This window comes from Paramormyrops kingsleyae, chromosome 12 (genome assembly GCF_048594095.1).
Source record: "Paramormyrops kingsleyae isolate MSU_618 chromosome 12, PKINGS_0.4, whole genome shotgun sequence".
Lineage (NCBI taxonomy): Eukaryota > Metazoa > Chordata > Actinopteri > Osteoglossiformes > Mormyridae > Paramormyrops > Paramormyrops kingsleyae.
This window is the reverse complement of record NC_132808.1, coordinates 2,468,182-2,477,238: the sequence shown is the minus strand read 5'-3', so window position 1 is coordinate 2,477,238 and position 9,057 is coordinate 2,468,182. Positions and strand designations below refer to the sequence as shown.

Genomic DNA, 9,057 nt, shown 5'->3' with positions numbered 1-9,057 from the left:
ATGTTTTGAAGCCTGTTAGCTAAGAAGTAGTGGTGAAAGTTAGGCAGATCTAGTCCTCCTTTGTCCTTGGTCCTTTGCAGCGTTTTTAAGCTAATACGCGGTGGTTTATCTTTCCAAAGGAATTTAGAGATGGCGGAGTCCAGAGATCTAAACCAGTCAGGTGATGGTTTACTTGGAATCATTGTAAATAAATAATTAATTCTTGGTAACACCATCATTTTTATTGATGCAACCCTTCCCATGAGTGATATGGGCAGGGACTTCCATCTAACCAGCTCATCCTCTACCTTCTTTAAAAGTGGGATGTGGTTTAATTTAGTTAAGTCTGCCAGCCTAGGTGAAACATTAATACCTAAATATTTAATATCCCAAGATTGCAGTGGAGTGGAGGAAGAGTTCTGAAAGGAGCAGTTAATTGGAAGAACTGTAGATTTTAACCAGTTTATTGAATAATCTGAGACTCTTGAGAAAGAGTTTATTAATGTAATTACCTCAGAGAGAGTGGTTTGTGAATGCTGGAGAAAGAGTAACACATCATCCGCATAAAGACTGACCTTATGTTCCACATTCTTGCATTTGATGCCTTTAATCACTATAGCCTGTCTAATTGCTGCTGCTAGTGGTTCAATAAAAATTGCAAACAGTGAGGGGGAGAGGGGGCATCCCTGTCTGGTGCCCCTCTTGAGACAGAAGCTAGAGGATGTTTGGTCATTTGTCCTAACACATGCTGTTGGGGAACTATATAATATTTTTAACCAGTTTATAAAAGAGGTTCCAAAACCAAATTTGTGTAATGTTGCAAATAAAAAACTCCAACTAACTCTATCGAATGCTTTTTCTGCATCTAGAGACAATATTATGATTTGAAGGTTTTTATTGCACGAATAGTCTATCAGATTGAGTAATCTACGTGTGTTTGTTGATGAGTGCCTCCCTTTTATGAAACCAGTTTGGTCTGGATGAATTATGTGAGGGGTTATCTTCTCCATTTTTTTTGAGAGAGCTTTGCAGATTATTTTAAGGTCAACATTAATAAGTGATATTGGACGATAGCTGGTAGGCAATATAGGGTCTTTGCCTGGTTTTAGCAAGAGACTAATTTTGGCAGAATTCATATTTGGTGGTAGTCTACCATTTTCCTTGGTTTCCTGCAACATTCTGTAGAATGTTGGTGACAGAATTGTCCAGAATTCTTTATAGAATTCTACTGGAAATCCATCTGGGCCTGGAGCCTTATTATTGGGCATACTGTTCAAAGCTTCCTGGAGTTCACCTGGTGTCAGCAGAGAATCCAGTGCCATCGTTTGATTATCTGATAATTTCGGAAGGGTTATACTATCAAGAAACTGATCAATTTCGTCTGTAGATGGGTTTATCTGTGGTGAGTATAAAGATTTGTAAAAGTCCCTGAAAGTGTTGTTTATTCTTTCAGGGTCATATACTGTATCCCCAGTTGAGTCTTTAACAGCACATATAGTTGTTTTTTCTTTATTTATTTTTAACTGGTTAGCTAAAAATCTACCTGATTTATTACCATATTCATAATTTTGCCAGCGAAGTCTTTGTGCTAAGAATTGTGTTTTTTTATGAATAATTTCATTTAATTCTAATTTTGCTTTACGTATTTTATTCAGCATTTCCTGTTCCTGGGATGATACATAAGCTTCTTCTAAGGATTTGATGTTTTCTTCTAATTCCTGAATATACTTGTTTTCTCTTTTCTTTTTATGTGATGAGAATGAGATTATTTTACCTCTCATCACAGCTTTGCCTGCTTCCCAGAGAACAGATGCTGATGTTCCAGGCAGGTCATTATAGTCTAAATATAAAGCTCACTCTTTTTTGAAATAGTTAATAAAATCTCCATCTTTAAGCAATGATGTATTAAATCTCCAGTTTCTAATTGGTGGAATGGCTTTCTTATTTATTAGGGTTAAAGATACAGGAGCATGATCGCTGACAGCTATAGGGTGTATCTCAGTGTCTGAAATGTCACTCAGCAGTGAGCTACTGATTAGGAAATAATCCAGACGAGAGTAAGAGTGATGGACGTTTGAGAAGAAAGTATATTCCCTACGGTTGGGGTGAAGAGAACGCCATGCATCGCGAAGACCATAGTCGCTCATGTACTGCTTAACTATATTTATGGATTCCCAATTGCGCTGAGCAGCTGTACTGAGCCTGTCCATTTCTTTATTTAGTGCGAAATTGAGATCGCCCCCAAGAACGAGTGCGCTATCTAGGTGTTCAGAGAGTGCAGTAAAGAAAACGTGGAAGAATGAAGGGTTATCAACCTTTGGACCATATATACTAACAATACATAACTTCTTGTTAAGTATAGATAATTTAATGCTTATAAATCTACCTTCTGGATCTATAATTGTGTTGAGTAATGTGAAATTAACATTTTTATGTATTAAAATTGCTACTCCCCTTTGCCTAGAGTTATAACAGGCTGAGAACACATTAGGAAACTCAGGTGTTTTAAGTTCATCTGTAGCTGTGGCAGGTCTATGAGTCTCTTGTAATAAAACAACGTCTGCCTGTAGTTTTTTAAGCTGGCTAAATATTTTTAACCTCTTATCTCTGGAGCCAGCTCCATGCACATTCCATGAGACAAACCTTAGTGTGCCCATAGACATGTGTGTGTAGCTAATATTGCACGTGCAAATGAGTCAGATACGAACGAGCATGTGAGCGCTTGTGTGCGTGTGTATCCTATATGTCTGTGTGCACTATAAGGTCGGAGTGGTTGTGGTGAAGCTAAGTACATATGTACATGATCATGTCGTGCAGATGTGTAAAAATCGAGGGTGTTGTGTGTGATTGAGTAGAAATTTAAAGCAGGTGATTGGTGCAGGGAAAGCAGGGAGAAGTGAAAAAGACATACAAAGGGGCACGCGAGTAAGGGTGTATGTGAGAAACATAGAAACATAAACATTGTTAGCACTGTAGCGCTGCGGAGACTGACGGTAGTGTATTTGTTATGACCTAACATTAAATTAGCGAATTAACATGTATAAGCTAGATTGATGTAAACAGAAGAGGATTTGGGAAAAGAAGAAAAATATAACAGGTTCTTATCTGGAGTGGCGTTAATATAACCAGGGAGTGATGTTAGGGTCGCGGTAGAGCTGTCCATCCACGTAGAGCCGGTCCACGGCGATGACAGCTCGGGAGCCCTTCTGGATGGAGCTGCGTCGGATTGGGAACAGAACTTTGCGTCGCTCCAGAATCTCTTTGGGGAACTGGTCGTTTACGCCAAAGTCCATTCCTTTCAGCTCCCTGCCGCGGCTCTTCACCTGCTGCTTCTGTTTGAAATTCCCGAATTTGGCCACAATAGGACGCGGTCTCAGGGCACCAGGCCTCTTAGCTCCCAGTCGATGGACTCTGTCAAAGCAGATGCTTTCCACAGTGTCCTCTGGAAGCTTCAGGTGGGTCTTGATAAATGTTTTAACCGTAATTTCTGCGTCCTCTTCAGCAGATTCCGGGATGCCTGAAAACACCAGGTTATCTCTCATACTACGGGCTTGGAGATCGATGACAGTCTCTTTTATTTTTTTATTTTCTTCTTTTAGATTGGTCACATTCTCAGTTAGAGACTTGACCGAGCCCCATAGTGAGGCGTTTTCAGCAGCGAGTGTTTCCACCTGTTGCTGGCTGAATTCCAAAGACTCCCTCAGGGATGTGAACTCCTGATGCAAAATCTCGACCAGAGACAACCTCGCGTCGAAGCTGGACAGTCGCTTGTCGATTGACTCCAGGATGTCGGCGAAGTCTTTACTAGTCGGCGAAGTTGCTCCGGGGGAGTCTGCCGGGCGACTTCTTTTGGATGACGGCGTCTCGCTTTTGCCCGGGGAAGATGTAGTGTCGAAGTACCAGTCAATGTATTCTTCGAGTGATTCCAACTTCCCCTCGCTGTCCTCGCTCAGCTCGCTGTTCATTCACATTTTCCGCCAAGTCTCCGGCGTCTGACGTCACTTACAGCATTTCCGGTTCTAGTATTAGAGAAGCAGAACAATATCTATATATTTAAGGCCAAGTTCAAAGTAATGTCCGATAAGTTGATCCATACCGTCACGCTGCTGTGAGCTATATAGTAGTACTAGGCCTATATTGCAACAGTATGGGAACGCAAAACTATTGCGAGGGAACGCATAAGTTATTGCGAGGGAATGCAAAACTATTGCGAGGGAACGCAATAGTTTTTTTATTTTTTTTTATTTCACACCCTAATTTTTTTTCCCACCCTGACCTTTTAGGGGCTCCGTACATACGGTCATACGTTGAGAAAATTTTTTGCTACATGAAGGGAAAAAAAACATCACAAACTGCGTTGCAGTACGTCCATTGTGCATTATGCAGTTTAGTACTGCGATTACACTGTGTATACTTTCAAAAACTAACATGATCCCCGATTGCAGGAGGAAAATTTTCCAAAAAATAAAAAAAAGACTAGATAAAGCACACATCTTGTAAAGTAAAGGACGGGAAGACCCGAGTAATCACCGCCAACGCGCAGTATCAGAGCACAAAACTGAACCGCTGAGTCCACGCCATGGGAAACGAAACACCCGTCATGGTCACCATTGTTATAGTGATCCGCTACAAGCTGCACCTTCAACAAAAAAACCTAAACCAACTTACCTGTACTTTCTTTTCTACTTTCTTTCCTCTTTGTCCTCCCTTACTGAATGTAAAGCTGGCTCTCTCATTACATTTCATTTTGCGGTATTCCAAAAACTGCTTGAACGTTTTAGTGCGGTCTAGAAAAGTGCACATTTTTATTATGTAAGTCATTTGCTCAGACCTACATTTTGAGTGAGTTACTCAATTCTTGAGTCACATTTTCCTTGTATTGGAATTCAGTCATTTTCAAAACCAGCAGATTTACCCTGCCTTTAAATTTATATATGAACGTTTTCGTTTCGCAAATTTATTGAATACGTAACTTGTAAGCACTTCTGATGCTAACGTCTTAAATTTGTGGGTTTCTAACTGATAAGGTTAACGCTCGTTGGAGAGGACGGTATACGTTACAGTTCCTTTCAACATTCACATTAAACTACACAGTGTTTGTTAAAAAAAAGACATTTTAGAGAGATAAACATTAAAAGAAACACAAAATATTGAACACGAAAGATCAAAAGCTATAGGCTATTATTAAGTCAGTAAAACACGGCTAACATTACCTACCTGGAAATGTTTTCTCGGTCACTTCGGTTTCTTATTTGTTCTGACTTTCCTTTTAACATGTCTAAACCCTTGCCACAGGCACTGCAAAAGTTTGGAATATTGTCGAAACTCTTTCCACAGTATGGGCAAAACATTTCGCTCAACTACAAAATTGCGTCTCACTAAGCAAGTAACGGTAGAATGCAGTTTGGGGAATCTGAATGTGTTTTCTGATTTGTAAATTTGTTTTCTGATTTGTTAATTTGTTTTCAGTTTTTTAAGTTGTTTTCTGATTTGTAAATTTGTTTTCAGTTTGTTAATTTGTTTTCTGATTTGTTAATTTGTTTTCTGATTTGTAAATTTGTTTTGCACTTCAGGGCTTCCGTACTCATTCTCCCGCTATCTCAAACAAAATCATGTCATTTTGGTACACCTTACAGATTAACAAAATAATTCAATCAGATAATATAAAATATTATGTCAGATGTTGACACATAAGATTACATGATAAGATCGCGGAATTTCGTCTGACGGAATGATCTTTTGGAAATCTCTTCCCACACATCGGACATTCTTTGAGACAACGCTAAACTAAGCGAGACAGTTAACCTGGGGCTCGTTCTTCGTACGTCGCTAACTCAGTTAGCTGGATTTGATTGTTGACGATTTGGCATGATCTTGGATTGTTTGGTTCTTCGAAGCTCATCCTGGACTTGCTGTCATAGCAACAGGTGCTCGGGAGCAGGTTTATTTCATGTAAACAGGATTAGATCGCGGCTTTATAACCGGAGGAGATAGGGAAGTCTGTCGCAGCCATGTCTTGTCCATTTTTACGACAGCAACCTGTTGCGGAAGGTGCAAGAACAATTCGCAGAGCTTTTTGAATTAATCGCGTATTGCGGGATAGACAGGATCCTTTGGCGCAGCGCGAAAGTGTAATTGTTGAGAGATATCGTTTTTCTCGTGAGGTTGTTATTTACATCATTAATTTGTTGGAACCCCACATTAAGTGCTCAACACGGAGGAGTCGGGCTTTGACAACTGCACCGACTGTGTGCATTGCCCTGAGATTCTTTGCGAGTGGCACTTTCCTTTACACTATTGGAGATGCAGAGAACTTAGTGAAAAGTGCTGTCTGTCGGGCCATTCGCAAAGTTTACCTGACACTCAAGCAGTTTTTAAGGGTTTTTGTGGTATTTCCAAGCCACTTAAGACCCCAGGTGGTAAAGCAGAATTTTTTAGCTATTGCAGGTACATTTATAATTGTTAATGACATGCAATCATGACCATGCCAAAAAGTATGACTAACAGTATGTGTCCTTCAGGCTTCCCTAATGTGATTGGTGCCATAGATTGCACACACATCCCCATCAAGGCCCCACCAGGCCCCAATGAAGGGGATTTTGTGAACAGAAAGGGGGTTCACAGTATAAATGTGCAGTTATGTTACTATTACAATTTATAATATTCCAGATTAGTAATATATTACATAAAAAAAAAAAAAGAAATGGATCAGAAAGTATGCAGTTGACTGACTAAAATCTCTTAGATGGTGTGTGACGCTATGTTCCATATAACAAATGTGGAAGCAAAATGGCCAGGATCAGTGCATGACTCAAGAATTTTCAGAGAGTCACATTTATGCACATTATTTGAACGTGGTAAGGGAACATATAAATGTCAAGCTCACAGTATTACACACACTTATGCTGAGCCTAACAAAACTGCATTTTTCCATTATACAGGGGATTTTGACGGGATCCTGCTTGGAGACAGGGGCTATGCCTGCAGGCAGCATTTTATGACGCCCTTCTCTGACCCAAACCCTGGACCACAAACCCGTTACAATGCAGCTCTAGCCAGGACAAGGGCACGCATTGAAATGACCTTTGGGCAACTAAAGGAAAGATTTCAGTGTCTGAAGGGTCTGAGGGTTGCACCTGACAGGGCCTGTGACATAATTGTTGCATGTGCCATCTTCCACAATATTGCCACCATCAGAAAGGAGAGGACCCCTGTGGTGGAGGTGCAGCCTGATGATGACCTCCAGCCAGTGCACTTGGACCAACCTATTGGCAGAGCTGCACGGGACAGAATTGTGGAGCACCATTTTTGAATGTGTAAAATAAAAGACAAGACAAATATTCTTAGTTCCTGGAGTTTTATTTAAACAATTTTTTATAAAGAAAAGCCAGCAAGTCATCTTTTGCCTGCAATAACAGATAGTTATGTAAAGTCAGCAATACTACTCTGTGTCAAATGGTGTATTAGCACTTACTCTGAAAGTCTTTTTGAAGCAACTCTATCTCTAGTGCAATTTGTTGAAAATGCTGTTTATATAGGGAACGGATGTCACCCTGTGTCATTTTGTGAAAGAAAAAAAAAAAAGGGTCAAATCATGCCTCATGCAACAAAAGTAAAAAGTAAAAGTACAACACTGGCCACCTCTGTATCAGTTCTTTGTGCAGACTCTTCTGCAAGCCTTTCTGTAGGCCTTTCTCTAGGTGTGGACTCCTGCAACTCATATTGCAGACAGAAAGAATAGGTACACAAGTATATACAAATTAGTGTAAAGTTATTTTATGCACTTACAGGTTCTTCCTCCAAAGGACAGTCATCTGAGAGGGTTTCTTCACTGTCCTGTGCAATGGAAATACATGGGTATTCCAAAGTGTTGCACTCTATTCCCTTTATGCAAGTTAGAAAAAGTACACAACTTACTGCATATGCTTCAGCCACCACTTGCTTGGGAACAGGTAAAAATGTTGGTGTATTATGTAAAACTGCACAAAAGATGAAAAAAAAAATAAAAACAAATAATTGTCATTACAATTTACTACACTGTAAAAAATATAATGTGATCAATAACTCATGGCAACATTTTATATTAAGTAAATGTTTAGAAGTCTTCACTTTCACAAATGGTTGAAATGACTGTACCAGCCATTTGGATTATACTTCATTTAATGCAGCAACAAATAATTTTAGAGTGTACTAAGAGAATTGAAAGCTCATTTAGCCTACCAGCAATGAAGGTGTTGCTGCTACTGGTCCCTGGCTTTGGGTCTGAGGAAGAGCTGCCCCCAGGGATGCCCTCCACAATGGTTCGGTTTTCATTCAACCCAAGGGCCAGCTCCTCTGCTGGGGTATATTGTGGTGGTGCAGGACCACCACCTGTTTTTTTTTTTTCAGCCTTTTTCTTGGTGGCTGTTATAAACAGACAAACACATTATTTAACAGTGGCTTTTAAAAAGGAAAAAAAGTGGCTTTTTAAAATAAAGACAGTATAAGAATTAAAGGCTACCATTTTGTAGAATATTCTTGTACTTCACTTTTACTTGTCCCCATGTTCTAGTGGGTCCCGTGGTGGCTCTGACATAAAAGAACAAAGTAAATATGAAATTATTAAAATGCAAAAATACACACTGTAGAAAGTAATAGAAACATCTACCTGTACCATGGATAGCACTTACGCATTTAATTTGTCTGCTACTTTTTGCCAGCCCTCTCTCCTGGCTTTTGCAGACTTTGAGGTGTTTCCTGTCGTTTTAATTAAAGACTCAAATTCGGCATAACCTTCCATTAAAAGCTCTTGTTCTGCTTGGGAGAAAAACTGGGCACGTTCTTTGGTCATGCTGAACAGCCAATAACAGCGTTGCTAATCATTGTTTCTACTATCAATACATATCCCCTTTTAAACCAACGCATGAACGCGCAATTATCTCAGATAACTCAATCCAGCGATACTAATCATAAACAACAGGTGTGTTCGAAGAACCCAATTAGCTGGATCATGATTAGCACGATGATATCATCTTGGATGTCTCATTTGATCTCGGATGTTTTAAGCAACGTACGAAGAATGAGCCCCAGGTCCGGAGC

The 9,057-nt window shown here is 39.8% G+C and overlaps 2 long non-coding RNA genes across 2 annotated transcripts; one reads left to right on the top strand and one right to left on the bottom strand.

The window, feature by feature from the left end:
- Positions 1-5,795: 5,795 nt before the first annotated feature.
- On the top strand, positions 5,796-7,119 carry LOC140593487 (uncharacterized). Its single transcript, XR_011993890.1, has 3 exons — positions 5,796-5,906; positions 6,501-6,836; positions 6,921-7,119. It is a non-coding gene; the product is annotated as an uncharacterized lncRNA (long non-coding RNA).
- Positions 7,120-7,435: 316 nt separating this feature from the next.
- Positions 7,436-8,797, bottom strand: LOC140593486 (uncharacterized). The gene is made up of 5 exons (XR_011993889.1): positions 8,649-8,797; positions 8,480-8,547; positions 8,200-8,382; positions 7,897-7,958; positions 7,436-7,815 (listed from the first exon to the last, which is right to left on the bottom strand). It is a non-coding gene; the product is annotated as an uncharacterized lncRNA (long non-coding RNA).
- Between the last annotated feature and the right edge of the window lie 260 nt (positions 8,798-9,057).